Here is a 22,437-nt window from a genome sequence, read left to right on the forward strand (position 1 = left end):
TTCTTTTAACAAAACTCATCAGATACCCTGTGTCTCCTCCCAGTAGAGGACAGGAATCACTGATGTGGAATCTTGATAAAATACAAGTAACACACACACACACACACACACACACACACACACTGTGTATATGTGGGAAGGAGAGTGTTCATTATGTATGCATATACCCACTTCCACCTCCTCCTGCCGCCCACTCCACCCCTAAAGGAAAGACCTGTAGACCCTAAGCCCTTTTTTGAGGGATCTCATCCCAGCATCAAGGCCTGGCTCCCAAGTAACACATTTGCCTCAACAATTGATGTTGGAATGTAAAACAGAGAACCTTGATCCAGAGCTACCTTGATACAAAAGAACTTGCATAACTTAAAACTCACAATACATGTCCTCCAACTAGCTTATTAATTCTCTCTCTCTCGCACACACATGCAACGTGCATCGTTTTATTCTTTAATCAAGGTGACCTATTAATATTCTAGTTGTCATTTTCAGGCACTGGTTCAATGTGAGAAGAGGAGATAGAAAAAGAGCTGCATACTTTACCTTCAGCTACATTTCCAAGAAATGATTCCTAGAATGATGCATTTGTTCTGCAAACAAGTGCATTCATGCATGTGCTGATGCTATTACTCTCACAAACTTTCAGATCGGTATCCATAATATTAAAAAGTAAAACCATGTACAATCATTTTCAGGCATTTACAAAGCCAACTACAGGTGCTTTAAGGAATCTGAGCTTCACAGCTGGTATTTTGTCATGGGTAAGGTCTGTTAATGAATCTGAATTCCTGGCTTATAGTGAATAAGTACTCCATGTGAATAAACTGGCTGTGGTACATCAATGGCTGAAGCCCAACAGTATGGCAGAGGAAGTGTTAGTTATAAAACACTGACCTGGGGGATTCAGATGGAGAGTTATGCCTAATTAAAGTTACTAGCATCAAACATACAATTCAAACAACAACATCTGTTAGGAAACAAAGCAACTGAAAATGCATTTATTGTTACACAAAGTTATAAGAAGTAATTCATTTCAGGCACTTAACAGTAGCCTATTTTACTGCCCATTAAAGTGTCATGTCAAAAACAGTGCTAATATGCTAATGCGCAGTAGAAATAGGCTACCACATATTAGTGTCACTAAAAAGGCATGCACTTTTGCTACTGTGCATTAGGACAACCTAATGCACATTTATGTAGTACCTCATATTAGTGGTACTAAATTTGATACTAAGTAGCAAAAGTGCATTAATGTATTTGATTATGTTAATTCTAAGAGAAGGAATAATGCTTTTATAATGGTTGGTCCTATTTTATTATTATATTTACATTTCTGTTATTTTTGTTCAAATTTATATTACATTTGTATGCCTGTTATGTTGTTTTCTGGAGCATGGCTTTCAGCCAGAATCCTTAATAAATTGAATTGAATAAATGGAATAAAGTGCGTTAATGCACGTGTAGACGCACCCAGTGTGTTTGTCATATAATTCTCATGCCTAGTTTGTATTGTCAATAGCTGTGTTCCTACGGAATGTTGTTTAAAGTGACGGGGTTTACTTCATCCTTCACAGCATCATTGGGCGTGTGTAGATGAAACTGGGGCCCTAAATTGAAGCGGTGGTTTTTAAAAAACACCACTTCAGTTTAGGGCTGATTAAACCCCCGTGTTGTACTCACACTTTGCTGACTTATCTACCTCTCTGACAGGGAGGGGATGGTGAGATGCCAGCAGGCGAAGAGGTCCCTGGGCTGCGGGGGAGGGGCTGGTGCTTCCCTCCACAGCAGCGATGCCCCCCCCCACAGGCTGCACCCACCCACAGGCACCCGACTCAGGCAGTCCCAGAGGGCACCGCATCCACAGAGGGAAACACCGGGCCCCCACGCAGTTCAGGCAGGCAGGCAGGCAGGCTCCGGGGGGGGAGGGAGGGAAGGAGATCAAGGTCACCACTTTTCTTGGGCGGAGCCTGCTTTCCCAGGCTGCCTGCAGGGCTTTTTGCAGACCCATGGAGCTGCACAATGCCCAGTGCTTCGCTCCATGACTGTAGGGGCAGCAAACTAAAACTCCTCCAAGGAGTTAAAGTGATCAAAAGCATTTAGCCAGCTTTAAAGTGTCGTGCACACACGCCTCTCATTTTGTCTACACACAGCCCATTTCAGTTACTTTTGTACCAACCACAGAGCTTAGTTTAGAGCTGCAGAAAGCCATAATCTTTCCTTATCCCCATTGTGTTTGAATACAACACTAATTTGCTTCTGGTAAAGTAACTGAAAAGACAAGTGAGTATGTTGCTGTTTCATCTGTAGCACATTAAGTTCCAGCTAAAAAGTTGATGGATGAAGAATCAGAACATCACCAGAAAGTCCTTCATTTGGGGTTATTAGACTTAAGGATGACTTTTCCTTTGCTTCTCTCCAGTGTATCTTCACTAGTCAAATTCTCCTTTCCTTCACATTGGCCTTACACTTGTCAAGCTATGCTGATTTAGATCAACATATAAATTATGCTAATTTACATGTACGTCAACATCTAACTTAAACAAGGATTATGATTCTTGTACAATGATATATGCAAAAGGAGAATCAAGCCATCAGTTTCAGAAGTTATTGGTGGCACGTTAGTGGGTCACTCAAGCTGTGATTCCAAGCCCACTGAAGTCAATGAAGGCAACGCTTTCTTCTTTTTCCCTTATGGTATGCCATGAAGTTATTCACTAACTTTCTTTACTGCAGGAAGGCAGGAAACATTGAATATTTCACTGGAATATGTGAAAGACTGAGTAAGGTAAATAAAAAGTTGTTTCTTCCTCTGTATTTTCCCCATTATAATGTTCTTAGGCATATCCAAAATCTTGCTAGAATTTAAAATGAATGTCCTTTGCCTCACTGCTTCTTTGTGGTTTGACACATTGCAAAACATGTTAAATAACTTTGATTTATTAGAGTGCTTTACATATAACCCATGGAATGAAAGGAGGTGCTAATATCTTAATCAGGTCTTCATCCACAGTTACACAACTAGGCAGAAACAGGATGACTGCATATATTTTGACGTAGAAAAGCTAGTTAAAGAAATGTAGAGAGCAAATCAAATTTTGAATGAGGTTAAATAAAAAAATACTGCAAGAGAAAAGAATTAGTTAACAGCACAAATACAGGGACATTCTTCATAATTTTTTTTTAATTGTACAATCATAAATTACCATTTTCTAATAACCATGGTATGGTATAATGCTGGTGCACTGTTTTGTAGTAGCTCACTGCTTCATAGAAACCTCTACTTATTATTAGTAGAAGTTATGCAAATTATTTTTGCCCCCATGGCATTTCTATTAAGACACAATTCTTGTAAGTTCTTCCTGCTTGATAGCCAAAATCCGAGTTCATCACTGTTCAATATTATTTGCATATTAAATTATAGAGAAGGGTCTCAAAAGGATACATATTAAAAAAAAAGAACATTTACTAATAGGAGAAAGGAAGCAGCTACCTTGTAAGATGACATTTTTGCTCTACCATGGGTATACTTTTTTCTGAGGGACGGGTGGCATCTTTTAATCTTTTTTTAAAAATCACATAGACTTGATCTCTCAGCAATATTCTTCTGCTCGGGCATTGCTAAAACATTCTTTTCTATGATAGTGCGCTGCACTTTTCAAAGTACTTTTTGTTCTCTTTTCTAGAGTGAGAAATCAAATTTACTTGTAGATAAAATATCTGAGAATTTTCTTACACTATCTATATAAATACCTTATAGTGTCTGTACCTCATACTCTGAAGGATGTCTAGACATCAGTGAGAAAACTATCACAGGAATGTTTATCAGTATTGTGTTCCTTTCTGATTCAATAGACAAAAATATATTGCATGGTCTTTAAAACTAAACGTGACAAGGCAACTGGCCCAATTCTGACACGGATATAAGAAGAAGCCGAGTACAACAGTTGTTAATAATGCTCTAACAAAATACTGTGGCTAAATGGACTATGGCAAAGAAGTCAAGTCCTCAATTTTCAACCTTAAATCTGTTTTAAAAAAGTAGTTAAAGAGTGAAGCAAGGAGTATGGGCTCAATCCAAAGTCTAAATATTACCATTGATTTTAATGGACTTTGGACCAGGCTCTGGTAACCTTAGCAAGTGTCATGTTTAGTGAGGACAGATGTCATCCTAGCTTACAGCACAATCTGGCCAGTATACTCCCATTATGATTTATGGCTCTTCATAGATTCATAGAAGTAAGGGGCTAGAAGGGACCTTATGAGATCATCAGGTCCAGGCCCTCCTGTTCTTAGCCTGGATGTGCATCCAGGGTAGGTGACTGTACCACCTCTGGGGGGAGTCTGTTTCAGACTCTGAACAATTGAACCATGAAGAAGTTTTTCCTTACATCCAATCTGAAGCGATCTTCTGGCAGCTTATGTCCATTATTCCTGGTCTTCCCCTAGGATGCCTTGGTGAAGAGATGCTCTCCCAGTCCCTGATGTTTGCCCCTTATATACTTATAGGTGCCACCAAGTCCCCACCTAAGTCTTCTCTTTTACAGGCTGAACAGCCCATGTCCTTCAGCCTCTCCTCATATGGCTTGTTTTCCAGACCTCTCATCATTTGTGTGGCTCTCCTTTGGACTCTTTCAGGCTTTTCCACATCCTTTTTGAAGTACAGCACCCAGAACTGGATGCAGAACTCCAGCTGTGGCCTCACCAGTGCTGAGTAGAGTGGGAAGATGACATCCTTAGTCTTGCTTAGGATGCATTGGTTGATGCATGCCAGCATATTGTTTATTCTGCTGCCCACAGTATCGGTAGCTCATGTTCATTCTGTGGCTGACCATGAACCCTAGGTCTCCTTCAGCTGTGGTGCTAGTTAATGTAGCATCGCCGAGCCTGTAAGTATATTGTGGATTATTTCTCTCCATTTGGAGCACTTGACATTTTTCAGTGTTAAACATCATCAGGTTTTGATTGGCCTGCCTTACAAGCCTGTCCAGGTCAGTCTGTATCCTCAGCCTGTCCTCCAGAGTGACCACACTCCCCCATATCTTGGTGGCATCTGTGAACTTTGCCCATACACTTTTCACACCCGTATCCAAATCATTGATGAATATATTGAAAAGCACTGGTCCGACTACTGAACCCTGGGGGACACCACTGGTCACCTTTCACCATGGCAATTCAGTTCCATTTATTAACACTCTGGATCCAATACCAGAGACAGTTTCCTAGTTTTCTTAGCTGCCCCATTCCGTTCAGCAGAGCTCCTACATTTCCTTTATTTTTCCTCCTGCTTCCTACATATCTAAAGATGTTGTCCTTGATTTCTGTTGCTAATTTGAATTCTGTTTCTGCCTTTGCTTTTCTAATCTGCTCCCTACACATATGGGTCATTCCTGTGTACTCCTCCTTGGAGGTAATACTGAGCTTCCATCTCTTATAAGCTTCTCTTTTCATTTGCAGGAGGTCTATGACCTTTCTATTGAGCCAAGGGGGTCTCCAAGCCCTTTTGTTATCTTTCTTATGAGCAGGAATATACTTCCCTTGTGCTCCAAGGATCGTATCCTTGAGGAATGACCACTCTTCTTGGACTCTCTTCCCCATTGGACCATGGTCCCACAGGGCCTCACCCATCAATCTCCTAAGCTTATAGAAGTCAGCTTTCCTAAAATCAAAGATTTCTACCCTACTGACTGATTTCCCTTCCTTATGATGGATGGTGAAAATGATTCTGCTGAAAATGATCACTGTCACCTAGATTACCCTTGATCCTAAGGTTATTCACTAGATCATTCCCTTTGGCCAAAAGCAAATCCAGGAGGGCCTTACTGGTTAGCAGGAGGGCCAGTTCTTCCTGCTTGCTCCTCATGCTCCTGGCATTTGTGTACCGGCATCCAAGTCTACCACCACGACTTCCTCTTTTGCTGAGGAAAATCCAGTCCTTCGGCTCGTGTCAAAGTGTTCTTCCTATAGTTTCCCATATTACTGATTTCCTGGTTGCCATTTCCTGGGCTTGCTCTAGTAATTTTCTGACCATCCCCCAGTGATTTCAGTTTAAAGCCCTATCCAGGAGGCCCGCTATTCTAGCCAAAAAAAGTGCCTTCCCCTTCGGCGTGAGCTGTGACCAAAGAATCCACAGCCCTCACAATAGCACCAATGCTGGAGCTTTCTGCTTACTTCTTCGATACATCTATCCCTCTTGTGTCCACAACCTGTAACTGGGAGGGCTGAGGAGAAAATTACCTGCACCCCTAACCCCTTGAGCCCAGCCCCTAGAGCCCTATAGTCATTCATGACCCAGCCAGGATTGTTCCTAGCCCACATGGATGTCATTTGTGCCCACATGGATGGGGAGCATAGGGTAGTGGTCAGAGGGCCAGGTGAATTTAGGGATCCTTGCTGCCACATCCCAGATATGAGCCCCAGGGAGGCACCAGACCTCATGGGCTAGGGGGGTCAGGGCAGCAGATTGCTCCCTCTGTCCCCCTCCAGAGGGAATTGTCCACCACAACTGCCCTGTGTCTTCTTTAGGGTGGTAGCTAGCTGACTTCCCTCTTCTAGAGCCAGTGCTTCTGCTGGTGGCTCTGCTGGTGCCATGAGGAGTGCATACCTGTTGTGCAGTTCTACGGGAGGAGTAACCCTGACATGCATGTCTTGGAGCCAGAGACGATGTGGTGTTTTACAAAAAATAGCTGGGGGGGCGGGGAAGGGAACGCATATGAAATTATGTAATGCTTGCAAAGTGAAAAATGAATAACTAATTATGATTGGCAAAAACCAATTCGAATGCAGTTTTGTAGAAATGAAATGGTAATACATAATCTAGATTCTTATGAGTTGTTTTTCATTTTAATCATCACTTTGTGAGATTCACCTACTTATTATTTTGCTTTGAATTCTTTTGTTAGATGAATGTATTAATTTAGTGCCACACTGAGTAGGAGCAAATATGAGTACTTTGCAAAGATGAGCATTGCTAGCAGAATCTTAGTAACCTGATAAAAACCCAGAATTAACAATTAAAGTCTGAACTAGGACAAAGCAATTCGGTAATCTAGGGGATGATCTAACCATTCTACTGTTTAAAATCTATAAATGATCATATACAAGATTGCAAGCAGGTGTCCTGGATCAATCAGAGAGATAACATACTTTGGCAGAGCTTTTCCTCCTAGCATTTGTTCTCGCCTGCCATGACTTTGATGGGAGTTAAAATTAATACACAGGAGGGTAGCTTCTGATCTCAACTAATACTGAAGTGACTCTCTTTTTCCTCAGGACCACTGCTGCTAGGTAAGACATGGCAGACCAACCTCTATCCAGACAACAACCTTGTGCATTCAGGTGAAACTTTCAGGGAAACTGGGGTTCTTGCCTCCACACCCTGTCCCCCATCTCGGCTCACTCTCTCTCCCTCACATTAAAGAAAAGAATTGTAAATCAAACTATTAACTGGACAGCTATCAGCTTTTAATTTGCTCTCTCTCTCCGTCTGGAGAGATCCGACTTACAGCCAGGCAAAATTATGTAATCAGTTCCCAAGAAAATGTCCTTGCGCAGTAAGTGTCAACACAAGTCTCTAATTAGACATAAGTACCTGCTCTGCAGGGTGTCTGCCAAACTTCACTTCCAGTGCCACAAACTACCTGCCAGTTGCTTTCTTCAGGCACACTGTCCACTCTGCTTCCGTGCCTCCGCATGTAATGGCGCCGTCATTGAAGATTCCTTTGGGCTCCGGCTCCAGCTTCTCTCCCCTTCCAGGGAAAATACTGAACAAGTACAGCTCCTCTTAGAGGAGTTCAGTAAATTGATGCTTTTCGAAAATGCCGCTCCCAGTGCTGGAAGAAATGATGTCATCTCCCCAGCTGGTCACACAGTGTCCCGTAAGTTTCCTTGCATGATCTTCCCCTGTAACAGGGTATTTGGCTCCCTGTTACAAAGATGATCATTCATTAAAGGAACCTATGTTCTGCCCTAACACATTGTTCCTGTCCACCACATAACCTTTTTCATTAGCAAACCTTCTTCACTGACAGGTCTAGGAGGAACAATGAGCATTTGATAAAGATTTTTCTGCCAACTTTATTTCAGGTGTGTACTTTCTTTCAGGCAGGATACTCAACTGATCAGCAATGCCTCATCTGATTACCATGAAGAAAACACTAAATTGGGTCTGAACAAATGCTTTTTGGGTGGTCTTTTGAAGGCAGGGCTGGTTTGTTTGTTTTGAGATAAAAGCTATTGCCCTGCCTCATTTATGCTCCAGTTGCTTTATGTTAGCCTACCAGGGCAAAATGTCTGTAAACTCTCCCTTAACCATCCAGCTGTGGTAAATTCTTGTCAACAGAAACCTACCAGAAATTACTAGAGAATCCCCCACTGCCCAGAATCATATCTATCTATAGATAGGTACATTTATATATATATAGATAGATAGATAGATAGATAGATAGATAGATAGATCTATATATATATGTATTCATTCATTTTATCTATGTGGGGGCATGCAGTAGATTAAAATTCTATTAATTTGGAACAGTATCTAAAACTGCACAAAATTGACAATATCCATTCACTAAAAATTCTGACATTTTAACATTGGCATTCAACGCTATGAAAACTGATCTTTTAAAATTTGCACAATGAAAATTCACAAAAGGATTACTTCAGAAATATTTATATGTTTTATTTCAATATATTTTATTTAAGAAATATTTGAACAGTTCCAAAAATGGCCTGCTATAGCAATCTAAAATACTTGATTTCAAGTTAGTTTAATATCAAACCACATTCTCATATTGTGGTGCATTGCCTTATGGGGACTGTAACTTCAAATGTTGATGCCTTCATTCTTCCTGTTATCTAGCTTCCAGGCTTAATATCTCAAAGCTGTATCTCCTATGAGGCACCAAACAGCAGAGTCAATAAGAAATCTGCACTATATTATGGGAAATTTAGTCTTTCAGGTTCATAAAGACAAATGAAACTTTAGGACGGGGTAGGCAACCCCCATCACGTGTGCCATAGCATGGCACACACAGACATTTTGTGCACCTTGGGAAGGACGGTGGGAAAGCTGTGACAGGTCCAATCCTTGGGGCAGCACAGCCATGGACCCTTCCCCACCATCCACCCAGAGGTGTACGTACATCTACTGCTAGCAATGAGCCAGGCTGGGGCTCTGTAGACCCCACTGCAGCTCTTTGCAGTCTCCCTGCTGCCTGCAACAAGCAGCCCAGGCTCTGTGGTGGGTGGCAGAGGCCTGCCTAGAGCCCAGATTAGCTGTGACAATCAGGCAGGGGGCTGCAAGCAGCTGCACTGTGGTCCGTGGAACCCCAGCCCGGCTTGTTGCTGGTGGTGGATGCATGCATGCCTGGGGGCAGATGGCAGGGAAGGGGCTGGGCCTGCACTGCCACAACAAGAATCAGGCCCCTCACGGCTCCCCCACTGGCCATCCCTGGAACACCAACATCTTACAAGTTGAGGCTGTGGGTGTTTTTGGCACTCTGCCCAAAAACATTGCTAACCACAGCTTTAGACAAACATGGAGCCTGAACTACAATGCCCACAAGGCAATGTAGTAACAGGGAAATGCAGTTTAATATATTGTAAATCAGATCCAAAAACAAATATTTAGAGTCGGTTCCAAAAAAAATGCTCTTATTTTGATCACACTGAGATGAAATAAAACATTTCTACAAAAAAAAAAAAATTCCATTGAAAATATTGATTGTGTAGAAATCATGTTGTCCATTGGAAAAAATTGCTGCAATAGAAATTCCCAACTAGTTCTAATAGTAACACTAGTAACAACAATATACCTAATTTGTGTTCTTTTTCCCCTTTGTATAGGGGAAAATAGAAATTACCAACTGCAAGTCTATGAAGAATCAGACTCTAGCAAATATACTAAGAATATAACATACATTAAACCATACCATAAAATACACCAAAGAGCAGACACACTTCTATCACTAGGTATTATGTTATACAATTGTCCATTTTCTAAATACAATGCCTGTCTAGACTGCTATCTATGGCTTGTATTCATTACTAAAGTCCACAGCTGGTCCATACAAAATATGCCATTTTGCAGCCCATCTGCTCACAGGAAGCGATCTGTAACAGTGCTCAGTTTGGACTAAAGCTCTTTTATCATTGTAGTTGCAGTTTCTAAATAGAACTCTGAAATAATGATGTTTAGTTTCTACTTTTAGATCCCAGTGAGATAACTCCTGTCTAGACAGATGGATATCTGGACTGTGAAACCAAGGACAGCTGAGAGGCAAGTAAGCCAGGTTGGTGAGTAGCATGCCTTCCTTTACTGTGTCTTGTCTGATTCCTTTAATCCCAAAGAAACTGTGAATGTGGAATGCACACTCTATTCTCAAGAGGACTGCAGTGATGCTGTGATAACACTGAACAAATGGAGCTCCTAGAGCTCAGTTGGTAAAAACAAGAGGAAGTGTGAGATAAAATAAAGAAGCCCTTTTAAATTTGGACTAAACTATATTATAAAACAAATAAATACTAATTAAGGAGTTATAAAATTTCTAGGATTTCTTGTACTAGAGCAGAACTTTGATTTGTCATCTCTAGATACGAGCAAGGTATTAAAACAATTATTACTATAGTCCAGCATCTGATAGCCAACACTGGTCAGAGGACATTGCACAGCCCTCAGATCTATAATATGCTTATTGTATTGTGAAGCTTTTAACAGAATTCCTACCCTATATCTCCACTAATCATTTGATAGCCTGTAAAGTATAACATTTAATTGCACTTATTGAGTCTAGCACTCAGCTACTGTAAAGCTGGTATAGCTACACAGAAGCCAAAGGAAATACAATGTTTAATGCCAACAAATGATTTGGTCTACTCTTTTAGGGCTCAGTATTACTCTTATCAGCTTCAGTGACTGTTGGCCTCAGTGAGAGCTAGAGAATTATATAATAACAAATGCTGCCAGCAGTCAAGAAAACTGGCCCTGGGGTTCTTCCTCCCTTTTTAAACTCCATCCTTGGCTTGTCATATGGTGATGAATCAAGTTAGGAAATGAGACAAGATGTTAAGCAGCAATTTATATTTGGAAAGACTGTGTGTGTCATTAATTGTCTCAGGTTTATTTTTAAGCTTAGTGCTCCTGATACTTATGTTATACAGGGAAAGGGACAGTACTGGATGTGTCCTTAACAGGGAGCTCAGAATGAGGGGCAGTGCTGATGCCCCTTTACTTAAGCATGTCTCCCAGAGCTCCCCCGTTTGCAAGGCAAGTGCACTCACTACTTGACCACTGCAGAGGTGCAGTGAGTTCCTGCAGTGCCATGGGCAGTGCTGACCACTGGAGAGCAGAGGGGGAGGAACAGAAGTCTTACCTGTCCCAGCCCTCTCCATGCTCTGGCAGCAGCTCTGCTGCAGTTGAAGGGAAATTCACCACACACCAGCTGTGGCAGAAGCACCAGGATGCCCCTCCAGGAATATTTACAGTTGCAAGCACAGCCCAGCCATACAAGTCAGGCAGCCCTGTGCCCAAGTGTATGGGATGTGGAGGGGAGGGATTGAACAGAATGCATCCTCTCCCAGGATTTTTGCCATGCAAGACCCAGCTCCTTGACTAGTAGTAAATGTGAAGAAGGGGAAGAGGAACAAACAAGGTACCAGAGGCAGCTCCTGGGGAGTCTACGACACAGGGCTGCTGCAGTTGGGTTTAGGGAAACGGCCCTACCTCATACACTATTTGGTGCAGGGCAGCCAGGTTTCTATGGCTAGGCTGCATCTGCCATAGCAAAGACTGACAAGGAGGAGAACTTCTGGAGCCCCCTGTAATTCAGCATCTGGGAGGGTGCCCTGCTCAATTCCACGTAATTATAATACTGGTTCACTGCATGAGACCAGCTTAGTGGTAAGAAAAAATAAAGTAGTGTTGGGAGAGGTTTGCGTCCTAAGACACAACCTTACTTAGTGCTTCCCTCAACTCCTGAAAAGGACACTGCAGCTCTATAAGTCTATATGTAAATTATACATTGTAAGACCATGAAGTGTGGCATAGGTCCTGAGCATGCTGGTCCCTGGCTGCAAACCACTGTTTAACAAGATGGAGGGAAGTGTAATGGTCCTGCCTTGCTTTAGAGAACGTAAGATAACATTAAGAAAGGCCACACTGAGTCAGACCACAGGCCCATCTAGCTCAGTAACCATTATCTGTCCGTGCACAAAGAAGATGCCAAAGGGATAAGTATTTATATAGGTCCTATCCAGACAGATCTATTTCCTGACTGTCTTTTCTTACATCTATAAGCATTTAGAGGCTTAAGAAGTCCTTATCTAGAGCTTGCTGTCCTAGTGTCATGCTTCATACCCACTGATGGACCATCCTACATGAATCTGTCTAATTCTGTTTTGTATGTGGTAAATTATTGACTTCTACAGCACCTAGCAGGATAAGCTAATTATATTCTGTGTGAAAAATAATTTCCTTTTCTTAGTTTTATATCAGCTCCCTAAAAATTTTACTGTATGTCTCTCAGTTTCAATTTTGTGAAAGATGGTAAACAGTGAATCTCTATGGGCTTTCTCTTCATCAGTCATTATTTTATAGAACTCTTATCTTATCCCTATTCAATCATTGTTTATCTAAGCTGAACAATCCTAGCCTATTTAAGTTTTCCCTTGTACAGAAGCCTTTCCATCTCCCTGATCCTCTTTGTTCCCCTTCCCTATACCTTTACTATTTCTACTGTATCTTTTCAGAAGTGGTGGTAAGGGATTAGAACTGCAAACGGTATTCAAGATTTGGGTATGCCATTGATTTAAACAAAACACATCTACATGAGACATTTACTGCACAGTTGACCAATTAAGTGTGCAGTAAATATCTCGGCACCTACACATGCGCCTCTATTAGTGTGCATGAAACTAATAAACTCTGAAGTAGAGTAGTACTTGTAAATGGAAGTACTACCCTACTGCAGAGTGTTGTGCGCAGCAGCTCACGTGTAGATGGTGCCTGGCTGGCTATGGCACAGAGTACCTCAGCGCAGGGCTAGCTGGTAGGCAGCCTCAACCCCAGCCAGCTGCTCCACATCCAGCCCAGGCCAGCTCAAGGATGCACCCCCATCTGCACATGCTGCAGCAGGGACTCTGCAGCATTCAGAGACAGCCCTGGGCTGCCTGGGCTCCCCTATCTCCATGTGCCTCAGCATGGGGGCTCAAAACAAGAGTCCCCATGCTGAGCCACTTGGGGATGGGGGTGGCTGCTTCCCCATCTTGAGGCACACTGAACTCCAGACAGCTGCTCCCAGCCACTCCCTGTGCTGGCTGCTCCCCCATCTCTACATGTCTGTCCCTGGTTGGCTAGGGTGCAGGTTGCCTCAGCATGGGGGCTCTGCAGCCCACAAAGATGGGGAAGCATCCCTGGTCTGGCTGTTCCTCTGTCTCCATGTGCCACTCCCCAGTTGGCTAAGGCACAGGGTACCGCAGTGCAAGAGCTGCCTGCTGGCTAGACCCAAACTGAGGTACCCTGTGCCCCAGGCAGCTCCCTCACACCACATGGAACCCATTCAGAGAATCCCTGGCCTGGCAGGCTGGCCCACTGTGTCCCCTACCAGCTCCAGGACTGCTCCAACCAGGCTCCATGTGGTGCGCATGAGTAAACTGCGGGGCAAATTACTCCACTATTTTTTGCTCCTGGGCACAGATGGTGTGCCCAGAAGCTAAAAACTGTGGAGCAAATTGCTCTTCAGTTTATTTGTGTGCATTAATTACATATGTAAACATGCCTACAGCAGCACAATGCCATCTCCTGTTTTGTTTTCAATCTCTGTTTTAATCATTCCTAACAATTTATTTGCCTTTATCACTGCTGCTGAGCACTGGGCTGACATTTTCAGAGAACTATTCACAATAATTGCAAAATTTACCTTTTCGGCACATCTACACATGCATATTAATGTAATGCAATAAACCCCATTGCTTATTGCACCGGATGTTATTGATCCTAGGTACAACATTTACACGGGTGCCTGGGACAGCATCATGTTGAGCTGGACCAGAGCAGTCTCAGACAAAAGGGAACCTGGCGGGTCAACCTGCAAGGCCAGGGCTGCTCTGACCCAGCTCAACATGCTACAGAGGAGCTAGCTGGGACACTGAAGTACCCTTATATCCTAGCCAGCCGGGTCAGTATCCGAATGTGCACTGCTGCAGAGCAAAAAACTTTGTAGCAGGATAGTACTTCTATTTGCAGGGACTATCCTGCTGCAGTTTACTTAGATTCATAGATTTATAGACATTTGGGCTGGAAGGGACCCCAAAGGATCGAGTCCAGGTCCCTGCCTCAGGGGTAGGAAGTCAGCAGGGATCATAGGATCCCAGTAAGATAAACATCCAAATGTGTCCTGAAGGCGTTCAAAGTGGGTGCTTGAACCACCTCCGGTGGCAGTCTATTCCAAACCTTGGGGGCTCGGACAGTAAAGAAGTTCTTCCTTATGTCCAGCCTGAATTGGTCATGGCGGAGTTTGTGACCGTTTGATCTTGTCATCCCTTGGGGTACTCTAGTGAACAGACATTCCCCCAGATCCTGATGAGCACCCCTGATAAACTTATAGGTGGCCACCAGATCACTCCCTGAGCCTGCACTTTTCTAGACTGAAGAGTCCCATGGCTCTCAGCCTCTCATCATAAGGTCTGTTTTCCTGACCTCTGATCATGCATGTGGCCCTCCTCTGCACTCTCTCAAGCTTCTCCGAATCCTTTTTTAATTGTGTGGCCCAAAAATGGACGCAGTACTCCAGCTGTGGCCTCACCAAGGCCAAGTAAAATGGGAAAATGACGTCCTGGGATTTGCTTGAGAAGCATCTATGGATGCAAGCCAGCATTTTGCTTGTTTTACTAGCTGCAGCATCACACTGAAGGCTCACATTCATCTTGTGGTCAATCATGACCCCCAAGTCCCTTTCATCTCTAGTGCTAACCAGCGTAGCACTGCCAAGCCTATAAGCATGCTGCAAGTTTTTCCTCCCAAGGTGGAGAACCTTGCATTTTTCAGTGTTGACCACCATCAGGTTCTCATCTTCCCATTTCTTGAGCCTGTCAAGATCTGCCTAGATCGCCCTCCTGTCCTCAGGTGTGGATGCTTTACCCCAGAGTTTGGCGTCATCAGCGAACTTGGCCAGCCCGCTTCTGACACCAATGCCTACATCATTGATGAAGATGTTCAAAAGTATAGGCCCTAGGACAGAGGGGCCCCACTGGTCACAGCGCACCACGACGATTGACTTCCATCAACCACCACCCTCTGGGTCCTACTGCGGAGCGAACTCCGCAGCCAGTGGATCGTGGTGTGGTCAAGGCTGCGGTTAGCCAGTTTTGATAAGAGTTGATCAGGAGATACCAGATTGAAGGCTTTTTTAAAGTCAAGATATACAACGTCAATCTCTTCCCCCTTGTCCAGGTGATGTTACCTGGTCGTAAAAGGAAATGAGATTGGTCAAGCAAGACCTACCTGCAACAAACCCATGCTGGGTATCCCTCAGGATATTGCTGTCAGCTAATCTGTTAAGGATGGCTTCTTTGATAATCTTTTCCAAGACCTTCCCCAGGATAGAGGTCAGGCTGTTGGGCCTGCAGTTTGCCAGATCTACTTACCTCCCTTTCTTGAAGATAGGCACCTTTCTTGAAGATAGGCCTTTTTCCAATCATCGGGCACTTCACCAGAGTGCCAGGAGTTCTCAAAGATCCGTATCAGGGGCTGAGCTATGATGCTTGCCAGTTCCTTGAGTACCCTTGGGTGTAAACCATCAGGGCCAGCTGACTTGAAGGTATCCAGCCTGTCAAGGTATCCAGCCTTCCTTCACGAGGTCAGCTTCAGCCTAATAGTCATGCACATGTAGACACTGAGATGTTTACTAGGAACTAATTAGTGTACTTGGCAGCAAATGTCTTGTGTAGGCGTGCCCCCTGAGATCTACTCAAGATCTACTTCCTGAGTAGTAACAGCTAATAAGAACCCACATAGTGTATGTGTATGCTAAACATGACCCTAGTCCACCCTGTACAGCAGCCACCACTATGATGCCTAGATTCTTCACATCTCAATGTTGGCCTATGGCACATGTTCAGAAGTAATCCACTGAGGTATATAACTTCATTTATGCTGTGCTGAAATCCTAAGCATAAATTCCATAGGTGCCTAAGTTGTTAGCTGGAGAAAACATGCCTATTAATTGTTTGAAGCCAGGATGGACCACTCATCTTTTATATCAGGGGTGTCAAACATATCTCACAGGCTAGATATGGCTCATAGTGGTGGGTCATTTGGCTCATAGGACTTCTTACTGTGGCTGCTAGGAGCAAAGGAGCCTCTGTATCCATGACAGAATCAATAAGTTAATGCTGCTTTTACTTCACTACATACTGTAGCAAGGGTGGTGCCAGCAGTGTATCAGCACTGGGCACCCTTGCAATGCCCCGGGTACTGACTTGGGAGAGGCATTAAAAGTGGCTGGTGCCGAAAGTTGCACAATCACAATTGAAATTTTGGTGGCAACTATAAATTTGCTGCTGCCTCTGTGCATCTGATGCCCTACAATGTCCCTACACTACTGCCAGCGCAATCCAGAATGTGGGGCCATGTCATTCAGCCTGCATGATGACTCTTCAGGGGTCGAGAAATTTGCCATTAGGAGAGCAGTGCCAGCATTAGTTGTCATGTCTTCCAGAGACATCTAGTGGAAGATTCAGTAATTAATGCTGCCACTGCTCCTCCACTGCCAAATTTCCAGACCTGAGAGGACACAATTCTGACTGAGCCCACAGGCCAGAGGTCAAGCACCACTGTGTTAAAAGATCAGACAGTAATGGGACAGCATCTGAATCTTCTCAAGAAAATGTAGAATATTTTGAGAGACTTTACAAATAGTATAGTATTTAAGCTGAATGGACTTTTTTGGCAACTTGGAAGCAGTTCAAACTCTACTTTATCCAGAGGCATTTAAGTTGCTAGTCCACTGACACAGGCATTTATACGGGTTTATTTCTTATAAAAGGACAAAGATTGATCCCATGCAGTCAATTTTGCCTTGGAAGGAAAAGTGTGTTCTACAACTTTGATTTAAAAATATCTTTAGAAAACTTACTTTAGGACTTAGCAGCCTTTCAAGTAATAGTTTAGCAAGTACCAAAAACAAATTTGTCAAATGTTCTGTCATGTTTATTCTGGGTGATAATTAGCTGTAGGTAAATTCCATGAGAAGGGCAGTTTACAGGAAAAAAAAGATGTAGCATTAATGTTTGCAGTATTAGACAGATGATGTTCTTGCTGGGAAGAAACATGCCTCAACTGACCCAGTAAGAATAAAAATGAATTAGAATTCAAGTCTCATCATAGTCATTGCTCACATGAGTCATGAGCTCAGTAGGCCAGATCTTCAGTTTGTGCACGTCATAGCCCTGCTGACCTCACAATACCTGCTCCATTTTATCCTATCTCAAGAGTTTACTGAGTCTGGTTCAGGTTTATATTTGAATAAGCTTTATTTCTTGCTATCATAGGAGATTATTGTATTTTCATGTTTATCATGGTTTTTCCAGTCCTCTGGGACTTGGAAAGAGTTATTCTCTGTTACTGGTATTTATTCTAACTAAAATAATTAGTGCCAGCTCAGCAGTTCACTTGAGAGACCCTAAATAAAAGAAACAATTGGTTTTAGTTTGAAAGAAACTGATGGCAGAGACAACCATGTAAAAAAAAGTGGCAAAGTCAGGGGGAAGGCATTCAGAACTCAGGAGAGCATGAAGTTCAGGACTTTTCACATTTGTAAAATGGTAGTACTTAATGTGACAGTTGCGGAACAGGACCCTCAGGTCTTTGGCACTGTTGAAACAGAACACAGCAGCAATTCTGAACCAGCTATAGTCTAGTGTTTATGTATTTAAAATATTGCTCCATGTTTGAAGCTAGCTAAAATTAAAGAAGAGACAAATATTATATATTTTCCAATTACTGTTGTTTACTTTCCATAAATGACAATTGCTCTTTTTGCTGAGAAGGTGGGTAGAGTGATGTACAGGAACTTGATTCTATGGAAAGGCAGCGTCATACATATAACAAGAGAACTATTAGGCTCAGGAAAGGGACAGAAGGGAACCCAGATGGCTTAATGGAGTGGATAAAAGATTCCAAACTTAGAAAGAAGACTGTTGCCTATGAAAGTTTATGCCTCTCCAAACCAGTGTGTCTCTAACCTGCTTCTGCCTGACTTCCAATTAACATAGCTAACTATCTCACTCTATTCCAAATTTAGAAATTGAATGCAAGCTAATCACCTCAGGATAATTCAGACAAAACTGAGCTAATGATGTTGGTGTGTTGGTAAAATCAGCTAAAAGATTCAGGGAGTGAGACAGGGACTTTTGCAACTGCCTTTTGTAACAGAAATGCACAACTGAGTTGTGTTCAGGGGTGTACTTGGTAGCCGTGTTGGTCTTAGACAAAAAGACATACAAAAAACTCTGTATGTAAAAAACTAAGAACTCTTGGTTCCAAAATGATACCTTTTATTAGACCAACTGGAAAATAGCAAGAAAACTGTCCTTTTCTGCAAGCTTTTGGGATCAAAGTCCCTTCATCAGGCTCTGAGAAAAGTGTAGATGGTATAAGATGGTAAAAAGTCCCCATAGGTAGGAAATAAACTTCATTTTTGCACAGAGGGAGCTGAAGATGGAAGATGGAACACCGAGTTGTGTTAAGGGATATTTTAAGAGATGTTCATTAGCTAGTTCCCCATGGATGTTGCACACATCCCAAAAGAAGGGAAAAGAGAAGTCCTGAGACAACAACTTCCCGATGAGAAAGAACAAGAATATATAGTTTGTACTTGTAAAGCACAGGTGTCAAACTCATTGGGCCCATTAACTTCCTCACCTTCTCCTTCCCTCCTCCCCCAGTATGCTGGATTTGGCACCTACTGCAACTAGTCTGGGAATTGCACTGCACATGATGCAGAGCCCAGAGCAGCCAGAATGGGCACTGTGTATAGCATAGTCTGGCAGAGGGCATGTAGCATGGATCCCAGACTGGCAAGAACAAGTGATGCACTGCACATGGTGCCTGCCCTGGCCAGACAGTGCCACACAGTGCCCAATGGGAACCGTGCCACACACAAAACCTGCTCCAGCTGGTCCAGGGCCTGGGCTGCATGTTATGCTAGCAGGCACTACATGCAGCACAGGTCCCAGACTGGTTGCAGCAGGCACCACATGTAGTGCAGTCCCAGAGCTGCCAGGACAGGCAGTGTGTGCAACATGCACCCTGGAGTGGGCATCATGTGTGATGCAGTCTGGCCAGGGTGGACGCCACAATCAACTAAGTACTTGCTCCAGCTGGTCTGGGATCTGCACTACAGCCTCTGCCTGGACTGTGCCAAATGTGGGGCCTATTCTGGCTTCTCCAGGATCCATGCCATATGCACTTGCCCATACAGTACAGTCCTCATGCAGCTGGGATGGGTGCTATGTGCAGCACATGTCTTCAACCCCACCCGTGGAGCTAGTTCAGTGTGTGCTGTGCCCCGTGTAAGCGTGCTGAGATCCAGCAGCAGCAGCAGCAGGGGCTGGATGGTAGGGCTCTGCAGGCCAGATTGCTCTGCAGACCATATGTTTGACACCCCTGTGGTAAACTCTTTTTGATACTGTGGCTCATATGTTTTCTTTCTCCAGCTGGAATAGAAAAACTGGAAAAGCAATGTCTTCTCATTTGATTAATAAACTACAGCTGTAGCAGGACTAAGCAGTGTCTGGGGGAAGAGTAGAAGACCTACAATTCCTTAAAATGAAATTAAGGATCTTGGAGACCATATTAACTGCTTAGAGTACTAACCTGAATGCCTATTGTGACACTAGATCCACTTGCCATCTCATCTTTAGGCTTCATGGTACCCAGAATCTTGTAAGGCTATGAACACAGTGACCTTCTGCCTGGTTTTAAATATCTGAATTATAATGTTAACTTAGTGTTCTCTTCCTCTCTATAATTTTTCTGCCCCTTGATGGGCTCACCAGTCCTTTCCCAAAAATCAGTTATGAGTGCCTAGCATTTCTTCAAGCCTCTTCCTCTTGAGGCATCGGCTTCTGGTCTTTACTGAAGGTATTTCCACTCACTTCTTTTAATTTGGCTGGGTTGGAAGGCCCTGTCCCTAGCCTATTGAGCTCTTCTGATCCCCTAAGTTTCACCTCCGTTTTAAAAGCATGGTTTTGTATGTCCCAGAGCCCAACACAGGGCAGACACCTTATAAGACGCTACCTTAAATGGCTGTTCACCATAACAACAATTTTTTTTTTTAACTGCATTGATAAATATAATAAGGAAAATTGTTACTGTGTTCCACTGTATCAGCAAGCAGCAGCTATCAACTTTGATGTCAGTGCTAAACTTTCCATATGGCAGGTTAGCCTAGGAGAAAAATGTGGAGTTCATTTTGTCCTACCCCTGCTAGATATCAGTGGGAAAAAATTAATAAGGGATCAAAACTAGCAGCTAGAAGAGTAATGAGTAGACTACTTTGTGATGTGTAGGCTTGCAATTATTGTCTGGAAAAGTTCAGGGAAAGTATGCAGGTGGAATAGCTCAAAAGTTTTAGCTGAGTATCCAATAGCTGATGAAGATCTAAGTAATGGGACAGATGTAATATCTAGATATGATCTGAGTTATAGACTAAAGAAATGATGGAAAGAGTCATATGCAGCAGGTATAATTGACACAGAACCTGGAAAATTGGATCATATTTTTAAAAATTATGTCAAAATTTAAAACTGAGCACAAAGTCAAAGAGAGTAGACATTGCTCGTGATAGCCACAGCTATTGGGATTAATGTTCAGAAAACTTACTAAAAAGAGAAAATGAAGTCCCCCAGAACAGATACACAACAAAAACATCAAAAGGAATATCTTGTTAACTTTTACAAAGAGAGAAAATAAAATTGGATAGAAGAATGTATGGTATTTACTTAATTCCTGGATAAGGGGTTTCTTCCCCATTCAACATGGGGAAAACCAAACTCATCTTTGAGCTAAGCATCAGTTGTCATCACTAATCGGGTATCGGATCACTCAAGCCAGGAGCTGCAGGAAGCGTAGCTTGGCAAGGGGCGGAGGTGGAAACATGCAGATTCCTCCTTCCAGCACCTGCTTCCTGCCCAGCTCTCCCTGACCCCCACCCCCCCTGCTGGAAGCAGGCACTGGAAGGAGGAATCTGTACTCTACAGTTGCTGTCCTTGGCTGAGTTGGGCTCCCCAGACAGCTGTTCCCTGTAATGCAGGCCAGGAGCAGGTCAGGAGTGGTTCATCACATGGGGACAGCATCAGTAGCATGCAGGTTCTTTCTTCCAGTGCCTCCTCCCTGCCAGCAGGGGAGACAGGCAGGGGAGGGGTACTCCAAGCCTTGTCAGGGGTTTCTGCAACATAAGTAGAAAGGGGGCAATAACCTACATCAGCCAGTCACTGTATCATTTAAAATTTGTAGAACTTGGACTAGCATGTCACTGAATTGGCTACACACATCCCTTTCCCTCCATTACAAAGTGCAGGTTTTAAAATCCAGTGTCTGGTCACCGTACATTATCTTAGGACCAGAAATGGGGAACTTGGATCTGGGGCCTTTATGTAACCACCTGTTTACTACCATCAAAATCAAAGTGCTTTAAATAAAGATCTTACAGCCTAGATAGCACTACATTCTGTTCTCTGTTGTACTGGTCCAGTTTTCTGTTTTGTCTTTGTTTTGGTAAGCATTAACTGAAAGAGACTTTGGGCTTTTGAAGCCAACTTTTTGCTTTTGGTGGAAGACTGGCTGAGGCTTTTGTGTCTAGCAGCAAAGCAAACAAAAGTTTGGCTTGCATCTACAGATGCATCTCAAACAAGATCCAGGAAGTCATCCTCCCACTTTACAGGGCCTTGATGAGGCCACAGCTGGAATATACTGTATCCAATTCTGGGCTCCACAATTCAAAAAGGATGTAGAGAAGCTTGAAAGAGTCCAGAGGAGAACCACACAAATGATTAGAGGACAAGACAGCAGGCCGTATGAGGAGAGGATGAGAGCCATGGGACTCTTCAGCTTGGAAAAGTGTAGGCTCAGGGGTGACTTGGTGGCAGCCTGTAAGTAGATAAGAGATTCATAGATTCATAGATGTTAGGGTCGGAAGGGACCTCAATAGATCATCGAGTCCGACCCCCTGCATAGGCAGGAAAGACTGCTGGGTCTAGATACTGGCTACTGGGGATGACCTAGTCGGCGACCTAGTGATCGATGGGAAGCTGGGTGACAGCGACCACGAGCTGATCACCTTCACCATCCGCCGAAAAGCTGGCAAGTCGGTCAGCAATGCGCAAGTCCTTGACTTCAGGAAAGCCGACTTTGACAAGCTCAGGAGGCTTGTCAGTGAGGCCCTA

This window comes from Alligator sinensis, unplaced genomic scaffold (genome assembly GCF_000455745.1).
Source record: "Alligator sinensis unplaced genomic scaffold, ASM45574v1 scaffold116_1, whole genome shotgun sequence".
In the NCBI taxonomy this organism is placed as follows: domain Eukaryota; kingdom Metazoa; phylum Chordata; order Crocodylia; family Alligatoridae; genus Alligator; species Alligator sinensis.